This window comes from Chelonoidis abingdonii, chromosome 7 (assembly GCF_003597395.2).
Source record: "Chelonoidis abingdonii isolate Lonesome George chromosome 7, CheloAbing_2.0, whole genome shotgun sequence".
In the NCBI taxonomy this organism is placed as follows: Eukaryota; Metazoa; Chordata; order Testudines; family Testudinidae; genus Chelonoidis; species Chelonoidis abingdonii.
Window position 1 is genome coordinate 64857977 of NC_133775.1, and position 22359 is coordinate 64880335.

The 22359-nt window shown below is 45.4% G+C and overlaps 1 protein-coding gene across 13 annotated transcripts in view; it reads left to right on the forward strand.

Annotated features, from left to right (window-relative positions):
* Positions 1-6077: 6077 nt before the first annotated feature.
* PRRC2C (proline rich coiled-coil 2C) overlaps positions 6078-22359 on the forward strand; it is a 128049-nt gene continuing 111767 nt past the window's right edge. For all 13 annotated transcript variants that reach the window (XM_032806130.2, XM_075067965.1, XM_032806139.2 and 10 more), the window contains exon 1: positions 6078-6212. The gene's annotated coding sequence lies outside the window, so the exon portion shown is untranslated. The remainder of the gene's footprint in view (positions 6213-22359) is intronic.

A 22359-nucleotide genomic window follows, 5' to 3' on the forward strand; every position in this document is an offset into this window, starting at 1 on the left:
GCATGAAGTCTACACCAGACAGCATGGCATCCACACCCAACAGGGAAAGGAACTTTATCTGGAGATATGTTTCAGAAGAATACATTTCCAGTGTTTACTGGCTTATGAAAAGAAGGGGAGCTAGCCCCTAAGTTATCCTGAGAAGTCAAAGAAGCCCAACGCTTTTAGCTCCATGTGTTGGATCCTGGACAGAGGGTCTGGTCAGTGATGGTGGAAAAGAGACGTGGTGAGAAACACTTCTTTGAACAAGACACCCTACTTTGTTAAAGCAGGTTTTAGTCTTGGATGCATATTTTATTTCTGTTTCCTCATAATCCTTTCTGTCTTTATTCCTTGTACTTGGAATATAAACCTATGGCTTTTTGCTTAATGACCTTGTTTTAATTTTACTATAAACTAGCTCAGTGCTGTGATTGAATCAGAGTGTTTGTCAAACCCCAGTTAAATGAATGAGCTGCAGTGTATTGTCTCTTTAAAGGAGCAACAAACTTCATAACTTCTGTAATTGGTCAGTGGAGGGCCGGCTCTAAGCACCAGTAAACCAATCACGTGCTTGGGGTGGAACATTTTCAGGGGCAGCATTCCGGACACTTTTTTTTTTCGCTTCGTGTGGCAAAAGCCTAGAGCCGGCCCTGGCAGCAGCAGCACGTCGTGCGTGGGGGGCGCAGTTCACGCCGCAGGGGAGCAGCGTCTGCACCTTGTGGCTGGGCCGGGCAGGCTCTGAGTGGGGGACACTCGGGGTGGGGGGAGCCACTTACAGGTGCCACAGGGCATCCGTCCCCCAGCGCCGCAACTGGGGCTCGGCGAAGTGGCCTGAGCTGCCCAGGGACTGCAGCAGGGTGGCCAGAAGCAGCAGCAGCAGTGGGGCCATAGAGGGCGGGGCACTGCCATGCAGAGCCCTTGTCCCGCTCTCTGGCTTTCCGCTCCCTCTAGGGCTGCCCTGCCCTGGCTCCTCAGCCCCCTGCCAGGGCGGTTCCCTAGTTCCGCCCTCCTGGGTCCCGGCCGGTCCTGGAGGCAGGAGCCCTGGCTGGAGGGACCCTGGGCTGAGGCGCAGCCTGGAGCCCAGCTGCTTATCCCGACCCTGCCAGCGCTGGACCGGCTGGAGGTGAGGAGGGAGTGGGCAGAGTCAGCATTGTTGGGGGGGAGCCCAAGGCCGGGGGGGGCAGGGGGTGTGGGTGAGGTGAGGTCGGAGGGAGAGCCCAGTGCTGGGGTGGAAGGGGGTGTGGGTTTGGGGGGAAGAGAGAGGGTGAGTGGGGGAGGGCACTGGTGTGTGGGGAGGTGAGAGCCCAGGGCTGGGGTGACGGGTAGCCAAATTTTTTTTTGCTTGGAGCGGCAAAAAACCTAGAGCCGGCCCTGGGTCAGTGAGAGAGGTGAACAGTGCAGGGAGGCAATTTTGGGGAAATTCGGGACTGGGAGGGTGGTGGGAACACTCTGCAACAAGTAACTGGGTGGTGGAATCCAAGGTATGCTTCTTTCCCCTGGTCTGGTGGATGGCCATCTTGATTAGCATCAGGAGGAGGTCAATGAGGAGGTCTCATGACTTTGTGGGGCCACAGATCTCCATGCAGTCTAGTGGATAGAACAGTAGCCTGGTTGTCAGGAGACCTAGGATGAAATCTTGCCTGTATGAAGTCAATGGGGATTTTGGCATTCAATGGAGCCTGGATTTCAGTCCGGGTTCTATTCTTGGCTTTGTCACTGATCACTGTTTGACCTTGGGCAAGTCACTTCACCTATTTGTGCTTCTGTTTCCCTTCCCACCCTTCGTCTGTCTTGTCTGTGTAGATCGCAAGCTGTTTAGGGCACAGACCATCTCTCACTATGTGTTTTTGCAGTGCTAGAACAATGGGGCCTGAATCTCTAGCTGAGACCTTTAAGCACTACCGTAATTCAAATAATAATTAGTAAGAAAAATGCTGCAGGGTTTCTTCCTTTTATGTAAATGACTCCTTCTGTTATCTCAGAATTATGAGTCTTTATTTCTTATGTCAAGAGTTTTCAACAATCAAAGTGAGGACGCCACATTTGTGTGGGATGGTGGTAACTTTGGGAGTGAAACAAGTAATGTGCCTTGAAATAAGCTTTGCAGAAGCAGGGCCTAAATCTGTTTTGGTACTGCCATGGATCCGCAGGATTGGTTCTACTCTCCAGCCTTTAAACAGTCCCTTGGAGGAATGCCTTCAGTGCGCTATGCCCATTAGGGTTCCACTCTTCTTCAGGGTAGGCCACATGGCCTCAGCGCCTCCGAGACTGAGCTGCTAAGCTCCAGCCATCCCATTTCACACCATGAACTCTGCCCACCAAGTCCAACCGCAAAAGACTCCTAGTCAGAGACTTTTTCACTCTTCAGTGACCAATGCACCTCAAGTGTTTGTGGTGACACTAGGCAGCCTTCTCAAAACAGAGTAGGATTTATCAATCAACAGGAACACGGCATTGGAAAGTCCACGGGTTAACATAGACAAGCAACAGGCTTTGTTGCAAGGATATTCACCAGCAATCACACAGCAAAAACACTAACCCAGGAACCTATCCTTGCAACAAAGCCTGTTGCCAGCTCTGTTCACATATCTATTCAAGGAACACCATCATAGGACCTAAACATACCAGCCACACTATCAAAGGCTCATTCACCTGCACATTTATCAATGTGATATATGCCATCATGTGTCAGAAATGCCCCTCTGCCATGTACATTGGCCAAACCGGACAGTCTCAACGCAAAAGAATAAATGGACACAAATCAGACATCAAGAATTATAACATTCAAAAACCAGTCGGAGAACACTTCAGTCTCCCTGGACACTCAATTACATACCTAAAAGTCAGAATTCTTCAACAAAAAAACTTCAAAAAACAGACTCCAATGAGAAACTGCAGAATTAGAATTAATTTGCAAACTGAACACCATTAAATTGGGAGTAGATGAGTCATTGCACAAACTAAAAACTATTTCCCCATGTTAATTTTCCCCCGTTACTCATACCGTTTTGTCAACTGTTTGAAATGGGCCATCGTGATGATCACTACAAATGTTTTTTTCCCTGCTGATAATAGCCTACCTTAATCGATTACTCTCTTTAGAGTTGGTATGGCAACCCCCATTTTTTCATGTTCTCTGTATATATCTATCTTCCTACTGTATTTTCCACTGCATGCATCTGATGATGGGCTTTAGCCCAAGAAAGCTTATGCTCAAATAAATCTGTTAGTCTCTAAGATGACACAAGTACTTCTCGTTCTTTTTGCTGATACAGACTAACACAGCTACCACTCTGAAACCAATCCCTAGTCAAGTAAGTCACTGTCATGTATATCATTCATAAAAATATTACAGAAAATTATTACTGTGGTATAGGTACCCCATTAAAGGATTGCCAACCCCCAAATGTTCAGAATTCATCATTCGGGCCCCACAAAAATCATAAGATTTTTTTAAATAATACCTTTTGGATTCCTTTTATCTTCCTGCTGGCCTTTGAGTCTTTAGCATGCAGAAAGGCCTGAAACTTACCTTGTCAGTTTTGCCATCTCTTGCAATTTTTGCATTAGTCTTGCAGTATTTTCCAATAGCCTCAGCTCCTGGAGTCTTGTGTCTATGTGAGAATCTCTGCTTCTCTGCTTTCATTTAAAAAACAAACAAACACACACACATCTGGCCCTCATGGTTGCAGAGAAAATCTGGACAATAGGACCCTTAAAAGCTCAAACATCAGAAGGCAGATAGAAAGACCCCAAATTTAAATCTTATTTTTAAACCAGTTTTCTGATTTATTTTATGGTCCAATTGATGATTTTTTAATGCTCTTGGTTGGCAATTCTGTATATTTAATCACTTGACTCTAGGACCTGGGGATTTAGAGTAAAAACATCAAACTTCATGAGAGTTTTACAGGCTCTCTTCAGCAGTGCCAGCATCTTGCCCTATTTAGCAGTTTACTTAAAGCCACAGCTCATGGAAACAATTATATGATAATTTCATATTTCATTTTAAAAATAAAGTGAGGCCTAGCCTATACACAATACTAGTACTAGTTTAGCTATACTGGTTTCTCTCTTATATATCCTGTGGCAGGGCATTGACTCACTGGGGTGGTGCCTCCTGCTGGCTGTCTCAGGAATTAGCTCTTTCCAGCCCAGAGCGCCCTCTGCAGGCCAGTGTCTTGCCTGCCACTGGCCTCATGTCCCTCCTGGTACCCTTTACATCAGGGTTCTGCCCACTAAGGGCAACCCCCAACCCTGTATCCCCACCTTGTGTCAGTGGTTACTACCAGTCATCATCTAGTCCCCACTCACTGGGCTAGACTGCAGTCTGTAATGGAAACTCATCGTCAGCAACGGGTTTAGGCCCTGCTGCCTTTGCCTGTCTCTGGGCTGCCTCCCTGCAGCCCCAGTACCATTTTGGCCTTGGCAAGGCCTGTAGGCTGGGGTTTTACTAGGCTGGTGCTCCCCAGCTACCTCTGCCTTTCCCCAGCACTGCTTCACCTAAGGTAGCCTTCTCAGATACCAGGCAGCCAGGTTCTCCTCTCACAGGAAGCTAGTGAGAGAGAGTGTGTCCTAGTCTCTGGCCCTCAGCCCTCATACAGGGCCAGCCATGGCCTGATTGGGGTTTGGCCCTACCTGTGGCTGCTTTCCCCCAATCAGCCTAGCTTTTTCCCCACCCCAGCCCTCTCCCAGGGCTGTTTCAAGCCGTTCAGGGCATGGGTGGGGTGACCACCCCACTACATAAACTCTTTATTTTGAGTCCCAGTACAGTGCTATGTCCACTAGGCCACTACATGATACAACCTCCTTGTTTGGGCTCAGTTATATCAGTACAGATTATTCCTGTATAGGAAAGAGAATCCACTATACTGCTATATGGTGCCTTTACACCAATACAACAGCTTCCACACTACTAGCCGTACTGGTATAAATATATACTTTTTAAAAAAATCACACCCCTATCTAAACTGTAGGAAAACAGTGCGTAAGTCTACATTGCAATTAGACATCCATGGCTGGCTCACGTCAGCTGACTTGGGCTTGAGGGACTTGGGCTAAGGGGCTATTTAATTACTTCAACTCTCCCTCTGGGATTCTCCCACTTCTAGGATCCTAGAACCCAAGTTTCAGCCTGAACCCAAATGTCTACACTGCAATTAAACAACTCCTTAGCCTGAGTACCGCCAACCTGAGTCAACTGGTACGGGCAGCCGCAGATTTTTAACTGCAGCGTAGACATATTCTGTGTGTATAGTAGGTCTCAGTTTCTAGCTCTCGTCCTTGCAGAGGAAAGATTGGAAACGTAACCTTTGTGCAATTCACAAATTCAGAAAATAAAAGGGAGGGGAAGGGGGAAAGAACTTCCCATTTATTTTTAAAATCTCATGATTTTGAAGTCAATCTCATGATTTTTTTAGCGTGATTCCTGGATGTTGGCAGGTTGGCAATACAGATGCTCCCCGATTTATGCAAGTGCTCCATTCCAGAACGCCTTGCATAACTCGAATTTTGCATAAGTCGGAAACACATACCCGACCATTACGCAAAAAAACCCAAACCCAAACACACACACACACACTCGTATTTCTAGATTACAGAACTTTTTCTGTAAGTGCAGATTTGGGTAAGTCAGGTTTGCATAACCCAGGGGGCATCTGTACCCACTCTTTGCCAAGATGTGCTAGCGGATTGTGTGATAGCTCCTAATCCAGCATCCAACCAGCATAGCTTTATTACAAGCCCATCACAGGCCTCAGGTTTGCTGAGATTTGCAAACTTTGCTGTGTCCTGCAAGAATCAGAAAAGCCAGGGAGGAATCTGGAGCTTCTCCAATCTTCCCTGGGCTGACCCCAAAAGAAAGGCATATTTGAACTCTGGAGAAACAAAGGCTGCGAGATGCCCCCGGGGGTTAGAGTGACCTCACTGTCTTGCAGTTCCCACACCCGCAGCACTGCCTGTCTCCTTGGAGTGGCAGTTCCATCAGGCTCCTGCAGATGGCGCTATCGGATCCTCGGATAGGAGGCATCCGCCCAGGCCACTGCGGCAGCGGGCATCACGTGACCGGCGTTGCGCGGGCGCTGCGCGGTGAGGTCAGACGCCGTTGGCGCCGGCTTGGCCGCCCGCCATCTTGGCCTCTGTGTGGAGGCGGTTCGCGCGGCGGTAGCTGCCTCACCGAGTCCCGCAGCCGGGTACAGGCCAGAGCGCCTGCCCCGGACGCCGCGCGCCAGGTAGGAGACCGCAGGGGGGCCGGGAGAGGGGAGCTGGCCGGCGGAGTCCTCCCTTAGGGGAGCGGGGCTCGCCGCTGCTTCCGCCGCGGCCGGGCGGGGCCAGGCCCCTGGAGCCGGTGGGAGCGGCACTCAGATGAGAGCGGCCTGTGTCGCATGGCCTGGGGGGGGGGCTCCGTCTGGGCCCCACTTCCGCTCGGCGTGGGGAGAACTTGGAGGCGCGGGGGCTGTGGCGAGGGGAGAGGGTTCGGCCCGCTGGCATGGAGAAGGGAGAGGGCTCCCTGGGAGGAGATGATGGGGGGTGCTCCCCGTTAGTCGCCTTTTACTTTCTCTTGTGGGGGAAGGGGCCCGGCCCCATTGTGCGCGGGGGGAAGAGGGTTGGGTAGGGGGCCCAGCCTACAGTGCTGCTCTGCGGGGAGGTGAGGCGAGGCGAGGCGCGGGGGGAAGAAGTCCGAGCCCCATAGCGCTGTTCCGGGGGAGAGTTAAACGAGGCGGGAAGGGATCCCAGCTCCATAGTGCTGCTAACGGGGGAGATGCGAGGCGCGGGCGGAAGGGGCCCCAGCCCCGTAGTGCTGCTCTCTAGGTCTGAGCGAAGGGCCCCTATTTCTTTGCAGTGAGTATTGGGTCCTTTTTTCTTCCTCTTCTTGAGGCTGGGATGGGTTGAGCCTGTATTTCCTTCTTGGCTCCATGACGAGTGATCGATTGGTCCTGCTCCTTGCAGGCGCTGTGAGCTCCATGGGGCGCTGCAGAAGTAGCATCTCTTCCCTGCTCACCCCTAGTTGTATGAATAGCCACGAAGAGGAGGGTACTGGGGACAGGAATATTGTATGGTGAAACTGAGCTTTTTCCTCTCCATTGAGGGAGCTGATCACACAAATGGATTGTTGCAAAATTGGAGGCATGAGGCATCAGAGGGTCTTTCTGGTCAATGTAGTTTAGTTATTTTATTTATTTCTTCCTCTTACCCTAAAATGTTTCAGTGGTCAAGATATGGGAAGGCATGGGCTATGCAGTTGATGTTAGTTTGTAGTTGTTTTTATTCAACAATTTTGTGTCCGTATTATGGGATACTCACGTATTATTTCCAAGGTTCTATGCCCTATAATGTCTGTTTTGATGAGATACTGACATTTTTGTACTCATAATTCTTGAAGTGAATAGGGTGAGTAGACATTGCAGGATTATTCCGTTTAGCTTCAGAATAAAACGCAGCTCACTAAAGTCTTGTTTATGTCATTGTTAGTAGTGGTAGGAATGCTAGTGTAGACATGGTTTCAGGAGGCTGCTGGCATTTTAGCATGGTGCTGTCTAGACCTGCTGCTGGTCTACATTAAGCATTCCCACCACTGAGGGAAGCAGTGGTTGGAAATTTTGGGGGCAGAGAATAATTGTAGATGCAGCTCAACAGGTTTCCAAGAAAATACAATGTTTCTTTGCTGATTAATCAAGAGGAAGCATCCCTGTCTGTAGTGAAGAGTGTCCAGTATACATGCTGTTCCAAAGTGTTTCTCATTATCCCATTGCCCTGTCCCAGAGGATTCCAGACTTGATTTTTGAAAAGTTACTTACAAAGGGAAATAGGAATTCATGAAGAAAGGAGTGGAATGTATGAAAAAGATCTGACGGGTGACTTTTGGGGAGTGAGGGCAGTGACATTCGGTGGGTTTTCTTTTTTTTTATTGTTGTGTTTTTGTGTTAAACAGGAATACCAGACAGATCTTCCCTGTTTGTTCTGGTTTCAGATGTGTAATGAGAGGTTTTTTCACCCATTAATTCAAAGTCCGTTTTTCCTTCCCAAGTGTTTCTCAAGCATTTGAGTCAAATAGGTGTTGGCAAAAATAGGCTACAAAATTTTGAACAGTTAGACTAAAAATCCATTTCCCTCTTGGTAGTTTAGTTTTCAGTCTCTGATCTAGAATAATATAATTCCACTTGTCCTTCAGTTTTCTATAGAATTTCTGGGTAGGCAAGAAGTGAATTTCTAATGTAAAAAATTTTTTTGAAAGAAACCTTCCATTCTCCTTCCTACATAATAGAGAAGCAAAATGGGCACAAAATTAATTTTATTCCCCTAGCAGGTCACCTTTAATATCTGTGTTGCTAGAAGCTTGTCAGTTTTCAGTTTTTCTTTCCATACTGTGCTGTTCAGAGTAAAATGTAACTTTTTATCAAGCTTAATATAGGGGCATTATAGTATGTTTGTTACTCAGTGGTGTTCTTTGAATTAAAAAATGAATGTTTTCAGTTCTTAGGACTTGGCATGCCTTTGACAAAAGCATGGTTTGTGCCATGGAGTGCAGCATGTTCTCTGATGCGATGAGTTAATGATAAACGTTAAAAGATGCCACTTACCTTTTAAGAAGGTATATTTATAATGGATTTTAATGGAGCTAAAATGGGAGGCAGCACAGTCTAATATCTAGATCGGTGTCGGCAACCAATGGCACGTGTGCCGATTTTTAATGACATGCTGCTACCTGCCGGAGTCCCGGCAGGCAGCAGCGTGCCATTAAAAATCCTGCCCATCCCGGCCTGCTCTTCTCTGCGCCCGCCTGCTCACCCACGGGCAGAGAAGAAGCAGAGGGGGGGATGGAATAGGGTCATATCCCCTCCAGCCCTCTGCCTTGACCCCCCCTCACATACACCCCTGCCCTGAGCCCTGACTCCGCCACGCACACACCCAGCCCTCTGCCCTGAGCCCTGTGCCCCCCTCATACACACCCAGCCCTCTGCTTGACTCCTTCACACACACACACCCACGACCCCAGCCCTGACTCTGGCACCCCCGCACATACTCAGTCCCTCTCTGCCCTGACACCTGCACCCCCCTCACATGCCTCTGCCCTGACTCTTGTGCCCTCCCCCCAGCCCCAGCTCCCCCCCCTCCTACCCTGAGCACCAAACGGGAGCTCCTGCACCTCCACCCCCCCCACATTCTCACCTGCACCCCTCGCAAATGGGAGCTGCCCAGGTAAGTGCCCCACATCCAAACCTCCTGCCCCAACTCTGAGCCTCCTTCCTTATTCTAGCTGCTGGCCAGACCCTTCACCCCCAGCCCTGCGCTCAGTGCACTCCCACCCTCAGCTCAGTGCAGAGAAAGGAAGAGAATGGGCCAGAACCAAGGAGAAGGTAGGTGCCCACTGTATGTGGACAGGGCCGGGACCCCAGACCGGCAGCGAGTTGAGCAGGTCCAGCAGCCAGGATTTCGGCTGACAGGAGCCGACGGATGGAACCCCTGAGCAACAGTGGGCACTCACTGCTGGTCTAGGGTCCCGGCCACCGGCCCCGCAGAGCCCGCTGCCAGTCTGTGGTTCTGGCTGCTGGACCCTTGCCAGCCGGGGTCTTGGCCACAGGCTCCAGTGAGCTCGCTACCTGCCTAGGTGAGCAGAACCCCAGACAAGCAGCTGTCTGAGTGGGCCGGTGGTGTAAGATCAACATTTTAATTTAATTTTAAATGAAGCCTCCTAAACATTTTGAAAACCTTGTTTATTTTACAATACAACAATAGTTTAGTTATATATAGACTTATAGAGAAAGACCTTCTAAAAAAACATTAAAATGTGTTGCTGGCACACACAACCTTAAATTAAACTGAATAAATGAAGACTCGGCACACCACTTCTGAAAGGTTGTCAATCTCTGATATAGATGGAGACTGGGACTCATCACCTGTGTTCTGCTCAGACTGACATGCTGTGGCCTTGAGTGTACCCAGTCACTGCACTGCCTAATTTTCTTAATTTGTAAAATGGAGATTACCACTTTTGTAAAGTCCTTAGTATGATAGATAAATGTGCTATATATGTGTAAACCATTCTTCACAAGTTCTCCTTTGAGGACTATACCTTTCGAATACAGTAGTAGCGTAAATTCTCTTTACTACTTATTTAAACCATTTAATTGGAAACATTGCTTTAGGAAAAAAACTTCTACAAAAATAGTTGCAAAAGTTACAGTTGAAGTTTTACTGGAGTACTTCTGGTTATGTAGGTTTATAGAGAGCATCTTCAGCCTGTGGAGAAATCAGATATAACAGTCTGTTCTGAGAATTGAAATGGTTGCAGGTAAAAGATTGCACATTTTAGGACACCTTGTCTAGGATGTTGTTGCTATGCTGGGGTGAGTTTTTGTTTTGATCAGCAGAAGGTATGTAAGTAGGGGGATTGGACACACAATGTAGTAATCGCAGCAGAGAGTCCTTTGGCACCTTATAGACTAACAGACCTTTTGGAGCATGAGCTTTCGTGGGTGAATACCCACTTCATTGGATGCATGTAGTGGAAATTTCTCGTAGTAATCGCTTCTTGGCCTTCTGGTTGAGGGGCGAAAACATTACGCTGGAACTGGGTTGTGAAGTCTTCACCCCAAATACCTTTAATTAAATGGGGAAATGACATCAAATTGATAGACAAGGCAGGTGACTTTAGTGGCTCTATTTTGTATGGACAGGCAATGTGTATCAGGGTGGCCAAATTAAAGATGTTGCAGTAGTCAAGGTGGGATGTACAGGGAGGCACTAGCCTAGGATAGGAGACCAGGTTCAGTTCCCTGCTCTCTCACAGATGTTGTGCGACCTTGGGCAGGTCACTTAGTGTCTCTGTGCCTCAGTTCCCTGTTTGTAAAAGTAGGGGTAATATTTCCCTACTCACAGAGATGTTGTGAGGATAAGTACATTAAAGATTGTAAAGAATTCTGAGATCTGATACAAAAATTACATACAGCTTTTTTTTTATGAGGGCCTGGACGAAAGATTTTGGGCAAGTCTACACTATAATCTTAAATCAGCTTGTCTTAGGTTGACTCACAGCAGCCACTTTCACACTACCCTCCTTCTGTCGGTGGTGCACTAGGAGCTCTTTCACCGACTGAAGAGGAGCACTGGGGTGGACTGAGAGCCAGAGCTCTCAGCTCTGTGCAGCCCTGCACTGGAGCCCAGTTTTCCCGTGGGGCTTCTTGCCTCCCTGCTCCCAGCCAGGACCAGGGGGACAGCCACTTGGGGCTTCTCGCCTCTGGCGGTAAATCCACCCCAGAGTCCAGTCAGCTGCCGTGCTTCCAGCGGGGATCCAGGACCAGGGGATACGGGGGCAGCAGCCCTTGGAGTGGGGAGCCTGGGCAGCAGCCCAAGCTGGGAGCTTGGGTGCCAGCCCAGCTTGGAGTGGAGACCTGACAGCAGCCTGGCTCGGGAGCTGACTTTCTTGTCGATTTCATGGCTCCAGAAATCGTGAGATTGACAAGAATGACAGCCAACAGCCCATGTAAGGAATGCAGTGTCTACACAGACATAAGCCCTATGCCTCTCTGGAGATGGAGTTGTTATCATGATGTAATTGGGCACTTATATAGGTGAGAGAGCAAGTCTGTAGTGGAGACACTGACATAGTTGGGTCGACATAAGCTACCTTATGTAGACTTACCTGGTCTAGACTACAGAGTAGTGTGATATGAAGATGAAAAGACCAGATGATGGAAATATTGAGGGGGAAGAAGCACTCACCTTAGCCTTGAGGCTTTAGAGTTATGGGTTGAGAGAATTCTTTTTCTCTTTCCTAGCAGCAAACCTGGGGGAGAAGGAGAGGAATTTCAAATTTATCACACACCCTGAATCCAGAGGTTGCTGTAAATGATGGAGTCTTCAAGCAGGGTATAAGAGAAAAGTAACCTGATAACACCTTCCCCATTTCCATTAGCTAGGGATGGATGCTGGACTTGACATCATGGAATTACCATTTTGCTTACTAGTAGAAACTTCACTCATTGTTTGTATTGACCTAAGGCTTTAGTAGTCCAATCTGTTTGCCCTGTAATTTTTTCAACCCTTAGTTTTAGTTTTATAGATCTTGACACAATTTATAATATATTCGCCATAACATGGACAGAAACAGGTCAGAAAAGAACACAGCTGAAAGGTGTAAAAAAGATGAACATTGGATAGGTTTGTAAAACTAGAAAAAATAGAAAGTTAAGTGTTCAAAAATACACAAGGAGCAGAAGATGATGGAAATTGTAATAAAGTACAAAGATACTGTAATATGGAGAGATGAACAGTTTCAATATCTACAGCGTACAAACTGTTTTTATTCTGAATTCCTCAGACACTATATAACATTAATTCTTTAGCATTTCTTTATAAACTGTTAATTACAGATTGCACTAACCCATGTTGAGCTTTTTATAATTTGTAGTCTTCAAATTTAATCTAGTACTTTTTTAGTTCATGGCAAAATGAGGCAACAAGTGCAAAAACACAGGTTAGAAGCAAACACTGTACCTTTATCCAAAGTATGTGTAAAACAAGTCTTAAAAGATACCCATGTAAGGGGAAAAAACAGTTTGTCGGTTTTTGATATTTTATGATTGAAGGTCTGATTTTTTTTGTTTTCCTGTTTGCATTTTTACATTATACTCCTGGGGGAATTCTGTGCCACTGCGCATACGCAGAATTTGTCCCCCGTAGATTTCTTTGCTTCCTTGCAGAAAAATTACTTTCTGACGGGGAAACCAGAAAAGCAGTCATGTGACCCTTCCCCCAGTAGTATGTTTTGGGTGCCCAGGGCTGCTGGCAGGGAGGTAAATCACTCTGGTGGGGGGGGGGATTGGGGAAGTCCTGGTTGGTGGCCCCTACCCTGTGCCCGCCTCAGCTGCTAGGCTAGATTGGGGAGGACAGGACGACTTCTTCCCCTGCATGGCATCTGGGGCCAGGTCAGACCCATCCCCAGCTGCAGGAAGCTCTGAAAACTCCCCATGCTTCCTGCAACCATTGCTCCTCTGCTGCAGGGGGAGGGATCCCTGTGCAGGGAACTGCTCCCCCATCCGCCCAACCCTCATGCATCCAGTCCCCCTGATGCTTAGACCTTCTTGCCAAGCCTCACCCCTCAATGACCCCAACTCCTCCTGCACCTTGACCACCCCGACAAGCCACCTGCACCCAGATCCCCACCCCACTGAGCTCCAACCAGTTGCATCTGGATCCCCATCCCACTGAGTCCTATTCCCCCAGCATCGGGACCCCTGATGCCCAGCCCCCATGCCGAGCTCTAACCCCCCCGCCCCTCCGACTAAGCTCCAACCATCTTCACCTGGATCCCCCTGCAGAGTCCCATTACCATTGCATCACAGCAGGCCCCTGTGCATCCAGATCCCCTCTATGTCTGGATCCCCCACTGAGCCAACTGCACTCAGATTGCTCCTTACAGAACCCTCTCAACCCATACCTGGATCCCTCTGCATTTGGATCCTGCCTTGATGAGCCTGCCTGACCGCACCTGGCATGGAGTGACAGGGCCCTGGGGTGTTTCTGGGGCAGGGCCAGTTCTTTCACTGTGTCAGTGTTGGGTGCAGCCTCACCACTGAATCTGGGTTTGGGGGCTGGGGGGAGGGAAGGGAAGCTGCAAGTGATCTCTCACCTCTGTGCAGCTAGTGGTCTGTGCTCCCCAGTGCCATGCTGGAGCCTCCACATTTATTTGACAAATACAATTTGCAGAATGCTGCAGAATTTTAAAATACTGTGTGCAGAATTTTAATTTTTGGGGGGCACAGAATTTTTTATTTTTTGGTACAGACTGCCCTAAGGAGTAACGCTGGAAATTCAAGTTCCATGTAGCCTGAAAGATGGCTGGCTGGAGAACTGATGAATCATAACATCACAAAAGTCAAAGGTGTTGGACAGTGAGAAGAAGAGGGATTTTTACTTGGACTGTTTTAAATACTACTTGTTGTTAAACATCTTATTCAACTTAAAATCATAACAGAGCCTTTAGTAAGAGGAAGGTTTTATTAAACATTCAGATATTTCATTTAGATGTAAGATTGAAGAAGACATCCTCTGAGATAGGAACAGCCATACTGGGTCAGGCTAAAAGTCCATCTAGCCCAGTATCCTATATTCCAACAGTGGCCAATGCCAGGTGCTTCAGAGGGAGAACCCTGAGATGCTCCTACAGAAAAACCAAGAAAAACTAGATATGATATTCCTGACTTTTTTTGCTTGCTTGCTTAGAAAAATTAACTTAAAAAAACAAGGCAAACAGGCCCTTTCAGGCCTTCCTCGTGCATCATAAAGTAGCAAAAAAAAGGCACGAGCCCAGCATTAAAAAAATAAATAAATAAAATCTGATAATCACGTGACCTTTAATACTTTTCCTTTTGTCTGTATATTTTTTTACTAAAAGCACAAAGGTCTAGAGATAACCAGGTTTACAGTATATTTGCAAAACTATAATAGTTTAAGAAACTTCTATAAGTGAATATATCTGAAGTATTTTTCTCATACTGCCTTAATTTAAGTTAAATATTTGGGGGAGGGATAGCTCAGTGGTTTGAACATTGGCCTGCTCAACCCAGGATTGTGAGTTCAATCCTTGAGGGGGCCACTTAGGATCTGGGGCAAAAATCAGTACTTGGTCATGCTAGTGAAGATAGGGGGCTGGACTCAATGACTTTCAGGGTCCCTTCCAGTTCTCTGAGATAGGTATATCTCCATATATTATTTTTTTTGTTTGTCAGAATTTAAAATGTGAAATATAAATGTCTGCTGAGATTTAATTCACCAAATGGAACTGATTTAACTTCAGTTTTTCAGAAGACAGGGTGGATTTGATTTAAATCATGATTTAAATCACTAGTCGGGAAGACTTAATTTAATCATGGATTTCTACATAAAAATGCATTCTTGTTGGTTGTTATAACCTTGATACATATTCTTCACAACTCAGAGATAGATGTAGGTTTCATTTTTAGAAGGTACACACTATACATTTTTAAAGTGATTTATTTTGAAAACTTCTCAGATTAGTTTTACAGCTGTATGAGAAAATGATTGGTTATTTCATTTACCAAAGGTAATTAAAGCAGATATTTATGAAGTCATTACTATTGGTAGGATTTTCTTGCCATTCTGTGTTAGGAGAACATCTCACCAGACAGACATTTAAATTGCTTTATTTAAATAAAACAAAGTTATGTCTTCTGGATTTTTTACTTCAACAGCAAACATATAATATTTTAACAAAACAAGCATATGAATTTTTGAATTTAAACATTCAAGTTTTTTAAAATCAGGTTTGTTTTTGTTAAAATTGTTTTTAGCTAAAATAGTTAAATGAAATATTAAAAAAACAAATTAAATCAACTGTGTCAGCCAGGTCAACATGAGAAACCAAAAATATTGGCTTCTGCAGCTCACTCAGTCGTCTTCACCTTCATTTTCCTGTTTGTAATCTGGAAAAGAAAAACAGGCTTTCCTGCTTTTTCAAGTCCCAAACGATTTCTCAGTTTGGAATTAATTAGTCCAAAGGAACTTTCTGCACCAGCAGAAGAAGTTATTGCTGTTAAAAGTGAGATTATCACTTCAACAGTCTCTGAATCTGAGTGCTTAAGTGACTTCCACCAGTTCACTGGTGTGACTTTCTTTAAAACATCATCAGCAAACATGTATTTCTTGAATGGTTCTTATTCCCAAACTGGGTCTATTTTACTGCCTGCTGCCTTTATAGATTTCCCCTTCTAGTGAGAGAATGGTATGGTAGATCTCAAATCAATGAAGGCTACGCTCAGAAAGACTTCAAGGCTTATGAAATAGCTTCTCAAACAGTTTAACTTTTGTTTCTACTGTCTGTCCCTCCCTTCTCATATTTATCTCCAGACTTCTCCTTCTCCAGATCTATTCTGTCCCCAACAATCTTCTATTAATTGAATTTTTTGAAACTTTGCACTTTTAGAGAGAGGTAAGGGATTGACTCAGTGTACACAAATTTGCAGAGGGACAATAGGGTTGAGATCTGTTATTTGTCAACTGTATTTATTTATTTATTTTTGCTTTAACAAGCATGTTATCTCTGGAGAGACAAATCCAAAGTTTGAGAACTGCAAAACTAAGCATCTCTTGATAGTATCTTCTAGACTGAGCACTGAGTCCCATTGCATACATAGAAAGATTAACCGAAATAATCTATACAGAAGCTCCTGGAATCCCATAAAATTGGGTCCCTAATCCATGAACTACTGGAACTCATTTACAAAACTTTTCTTAAAAATTACATAAATACATTCTCACACTATAGAATTAGAATTTATAATCCCTATTCCATGATGAGATATCTTTGAGCTATAATAGTTTTAATTAAGATACATCGTTAGATAGGTTTTTCCTTAAAAAGCATTTTATCAAAAAAATCATTAATTTTTATCCTCCCTGTGAGAAGACTGTTAGTGGCGAAGAACCTCTTGAAAAAGATTCCGTGCCCCCCCCCCCCCAATTGTTTGACTTTTCACTGCTTCAAGAATAAAATTCAAAATCTAAGTTGATGAGTTCCAAGTAAGGATGCATAGGGCCCCTATAGTATTTTGCTCTCTGACAACTTTTTCACTTGTCAAAGATAAATTATTTCATTTATGGGTCTTGCCCTCTGATACTGTTTACACTTGTGGTTGAAGTCCAAGAAAAGTACCTGAAGCTTGATTTTTTTGCATAATAAAATGTAAAATTAAGCTTTTTTTCCGTACTACAGCTGGCAATTTTTTTGAAAGCAATGGATTAGTCCACATGAAATTCTTTCCATCTTCACAAGTCAGAGAGGATATTGCATATTATTATATATACAATAAAGTGTTTGAGACATTACAAGTAGATATTTGGAATAGCTATTCTGGAATAAACTGTTCTGAAGTTCCATAATAGCTTCCTATGTGAACACAGCATTCAAGAATGTCACTTTATTCCAGAAAAATTAGTGTACTTATGTTTTTTCCCAAGAACAGTTGGTCCAGTCAGTTTCCCCATGTACACAAGCCCTTACTGGGCACCTCTCCTTTTGAATAGCACTTTCTCCTACAGCATAGATGTATTGAGAAGGTAAAAAAGTAGATAGGGGTCATAAAAGGCACAAATCATGTTTGTTCTGGCAAATTCATTTCTAGAGTGGAAAGAAGGGCTTAAATACTTAAAAACCACTAGAACATCTTTTGTGCATTGATATAAAGAATTCTGGAGTAAAGTGTAATTTGCAATTGGGTGTGGGAGCTGCCTTGAAAAAATTTCCTGAAGGGAGCCTAGTCTAAAGCAGAGGAGGGCAAACTGCAGCCCACGTGCCAGATCTGGCCCATCAGGGCTTTCAGTCCAGCCTTTGGGATTGCCAGCCTCCGGCACAGCAGGGCTAAGGCAGGCTCCCTGACCCCGCGCTGCTCCCGGAAGTGGCCGGCATTACATCTCTTTGGCCCCTGAGGGAGGGAGAGAGGGTTCCATGAGCTGCCCTCGCCTGCAGGGACTGCCCCCCACAGCTCCTATTGGCCAGGACAGGGAACCGTGGCCAACGGGAGCTTCACGGGTGGTACCTGCAGGCGACAGCAACGCACAGCGGAGCTGCCTGTCCCATCCCACCCCCAGGAGCTACTGCTGGACATGGTGGCCACTTCTAGCCTGCCTTAGCCTCACTGCCACCCCAGAGCCATTCAAGTTAAGTGGTGCCAGGCTGGAGTCCGCACCTCGAAGCTCTCCTGCAGCCCAACCCCCTGCTGCAACCCCTCCTGCACCCTGACCGCTGCCCTGAGCCTCTCTCCAGCACCCCAGCCCCTTGCCTTGAGCCCCTTCCTGCACACTGCACCCCCTCCCGCACCCCCACCCTAGCCCTACATTCATAGCCCTGTGTACAATTTCCCCACCTAGATGTGGCCCTCAGGACAAAAGTTTGCCCACCCCTGGTCTAGAGGCTGCTTTGAAAAACTTCTTGCTGCTGCTGCTACTTATGCTTTTTAGAATAGATCTCTTAGCAGGGGGATTGAAAATCCAGTTTCTACCTAAAAACTACCCATTAGTAAGACAAGCTTTAATTTTTCTGTGATTGGGGGGGCCGATATCCTTTAAATGCTGTGTTTGAGGCCTGAAGGGGAGAGATGGTGCTGGCAGAAGCCAGCACCGAATGAGAGTTGTGGTTTTTGAGAAAAAAAGGCTGGGGCAGAGAGGATTCTGGGGGGAAACTCTTTCTCTGTCAAAAGTGATAATTTACTGTAGGATGAAGTTGGGGATTAGGTTATACTGGCACATGGAATGAGAGGCCAGGATTGCATTCCTGGGCTGAGCTGTTGCAAGTGGGGAAAGTCTTCTGGTCTGCCTTTTAATCCTCCTGCCAATTGCACCTTCTGTTTCATGTTGGGAGCCTGCAGGATGCTTAGCCTGGCCGTGGGAGCCCAGGGGCACTGACATTGTGACCAGAAAATGGTTCTTTGTGAAAGATCAGCTGTGCGGGGAGCAAGAAGCTGTCCATCAACTCAAGCGGCCTTGTTTCCCAGCTTGTGCTGGTGCTGGGAATGCTTGAGGGGTAGTATAGGAGAGACTAGAGGGAGAATGGAAAAAGAGAGGCAGATGACAGTGGTCAGGAGGAGAGAAACAGCAGCGGATTATCTTGGCTCCAGTCCCTTATGTTATATTGGTCCTTGGAATTCTACACATTAAGAATCTGAATTAAAGTTAACTAACACGAGTGTTACGCACGTAGCAACATGGCCTGCTCAAAAGACGGGGATCTGTTTTGTATCAGCTTATGTTTCTGGAGGTTTATCGAGAATGGTCCTGGGAAGAGTTCACCCTAGTAAAATGTCCGTGAGGCTTCAAAGGCATAGGTGATTGTTAAGAGGCCTACATCTGAGATAAGCCAGTCTGCTGATCATCTGCTGCTGGAATTGCATGGCCTTTCACTATTGGTTTCTGTGTAGGTAGAAGCAAATCCAGTAGTACCCTAACATTGTTACCTTATCAGAAAAGGATGACATGATGTCCACTACTGGTGAAAGAGAAGTGGACTGCTTGTACCTTCCAATATCACCGGATCTGCTCATTCTACACCAGTTTTCTCCCCATCCAGGTCCGAACCTCTGGTAGCAAGTGAGAAAACACAGGCATTGCAAAATCTATTAGGCTTTTTAAAATTAAAAATGTTTTTTCAGCATGGTTTCCTTTTTTTCCGGAGTACTCATCAGTATGCATTCATGGTTAGACTAACCTGTTGCCCCATTGAGGCATTTTTTTTCACTGATTTTGAAACATTTAAAGTCTTTCTTTTCATCTGGCAACTTGCTTTTGCCGACTACCTTTAAGCAGAAACTTGGACTTGTCCCTTTTTTGCGGCTTGGTGATATATGAAGTTCTGAAAGGTTTTAGTCTAAAACTTCTTATAGTCGCTTTTTTATCTGAAATTGGGGGTGAGCTGTACAGTAGGGAATTTAGGATGAAAACCCTCATAGCATACCATTGGTTCAGTGGTTCGAAAGATAAAATGTTTTTCTGAAATTCCATTGTGTCGGTTTGGCCTGTAGTGTCTTGAGAAGTAATAAAAATAAAATCACATGAGACTAAAAGCTAAATAATTGAGGGGAAAGGCTTTGTAGTCACTGTTTAAAACTTTTGCAATGTCTACTTAACTTCAGTGCCTAATAAACATTTGGAAGAAAAATGACTGATTTGAGGTGTAAGAGCTCACTATCCATACTTGAGAGAGAACCCTGTCTCTTGAAATCCTCTGGCAAAACCAGCAGCATCCTGATATTTCTTAGGTGAAAAACCAAACAGAAAAACCTTTTAAAAAAACTCTCTTTAGGCTCTTTTTTACATAATGTAGATGCATGTCCAATATTTAAGATGATTGGTCATTTTTAAAGGAAGACTCACAGAGATCAGTTATGCCCATGGTGAATCAGTAATTGAAAAACGTGTTTAAATAGATAAATTCTCTTCTTTGTTGAATAGAAAAAGTGATTCACAGTGGTTGGTATTACAGGCGAAATATCTTTATATCCTTTATGAAAAAGATAGTTTACCTAATACTGCTCGTTGATATGATGCACATGACTTGCTTTGGTAGTAGTCACTTAAAAATATTTCTTTGGTATTTATACTGAAGAATGAAATGTTCAGTGCTTTCACAGTTTTGAAATGTATTTACAACTTTTTCCCCTCATTCTATGAAGAACTCTTGCAGTCCTTCTAGCAAGTCATCTGTATATTTTACCAAGATTGGGGGAAAAAATTACCTGACACCTTAGTTCCCTCTAAGCTGTGCAGCCACGCAGCTACATATTAGGCACCATGCAGGCACTCAGGCTGTGGCAGGGAGAGATGCCTCTCCTCCCGCAGCCCGGCCCTGAACTTGTTGCGGCCGGGGGAGAGGCACCACTCCTCCAGCCCTGCCCTGAACCTGCTGCAGCCGGGGAACAGGCACCCCTGGCCCAGACCTGCTGGAAGACAGGCACCCTGACCCAGACCCATCGGGGCTGGGGGAGAGATGCCCCTCCCTCCCAGCCAAGGTGCTGTTGCAGGGAGAGAGCACTGGTGGGGGGCAGGGGAAGGGGAGAGTCTTTGCCCACCGAAGTTCCACCGCATCCCCATCCCAAAGCCTGCATCCCATCTGGAACTCACCCCCCCTGCACCTGAGCCCTGTGCCCCTTGTCCGCACTCCATGAATTTTGTTATGTGCTGTGTACCATAACAGGGTTCAAAAAAGAACTAGATAAGTTCATGGAGGACCGGTCCATCAATGGCTGTTAGCCAGGATGGACAGGAATGGTGTCCCTAGCCTCTGTTTGCCAGAAGCTGGGAATGAGTGACAGGGGATGGATCACTTGATTGCCTGATCTGTTCATTCCCTCTGGGGCACATGGCACTGGCCATGCTGGAAGGCAGGATACTGGGCTAGATGGGCCTTTGGTCTGACCCATTAGAGCTGTTCTTATGTAATATGGAGGTTATGTCACTGCCTGACAGCTCCTATCCCAAGAAATAAACATACTAACCAGGGTGAAAAAATAGGTATGCTGTCATGCTCCCTCCCTCCCATTCATTTTAAAGGAGTGAACACATGCCATGTGATTTTAATATTATCGATAAATTTGTTATGCTGTATTAGATAGTGACTGTCTGTTTTGATATACTTTTCTTCATGGCTTCACTTCAGTATTTTTTTTTGTAAGACTAAACTTCAACATAGGTTAATATGTGGCAGTCATAGGTTAATATGTGGCAGTCTCTTAATTGCCAGAAAATTAGTTAAGTACCTTCGTGAAGTAGTTAGAAACGTAAAAACCTTGCAGTGCAGTTTTTTAGCAAGGTATTGTAGACTGACAAAAAAATGACAGTTCTTTTAATTGTTTGCAAGTTAAATAAGCATAAAATAACTCACCTTAAAGGTGAGCTGCCAGAGGGATCTCATATTGCTGTTATTTTTAGTAGAAAATATATTTTTTCATTTTTTTCTTCAAGATGCATTAGCAAGACACATTTTAGTTTACTCTAATTGCAATTCTTAAGGCTTAATGGAGTCTGTAAAAGCCATATTGTGTCAGCATATTACCTATGCGCAGCCTTACATAAAAATTGTCAATGACAAAGTAATTACTTAAATAACTTAAGTAGCGATTGTTGATTAATTTGAAGATGTGCTAGCACTCAGGGTAGGGGTGTGTTCCCAGCTTTTTCTTAATGAAGTACAGTCTTCACCAGTAGTTTAACAAATGATTGCGAAACTAGATATATTTTACTTCTGATTACTTATTATAATAAGCATGTCTTTCTGTTAGTCTGATTTATGTAGAGCAAACTGGTAACTGAATTATAGGCTTATAATACTATCAAAGGGCTTTGGCGATGACAGATCACGCAAGTGTTTTATGTAGTCGCTATAACCCTTCAGTGCAATTGCAGCTCTGTAATTTATCCCCCTCTTTTATGTATACTGTTGTGGGAATATCAAGCAATGCAGAATTTGCGCAGAATTAATGTTCTGTGCAGTTTCATTTTTCCCTGCAGAATTGGTGCTGTAGAGCTGCTGGCCACCACTGGGGGTGCTGGGCACTGAGGGATAGGGGGTGCCCCATGGCTGGGTTCTGGGGTGGGGGATCTGCGGGTGTCTGGGCCAGCAGACATCCTATGGCTGGGCTCTGGGAGGGGCTGTGGGTATCTGAGACCTGAGGGGCAGAGTTTTCCTCCAAGATGTGCTCAGCTGGCCCATGTGACACACAGACTGAGGCGCCCAATAAACTATAACAGAAACAGGAGCTGGGTTGTCGTAGGAGTTTCTTTAACTTTCTGCTTCTGGGGGAATCTTCTTTCATTGTTTTTATTGTTACAGACATACTTGCTGACGGGTATTTTGAAATAAATTACCAA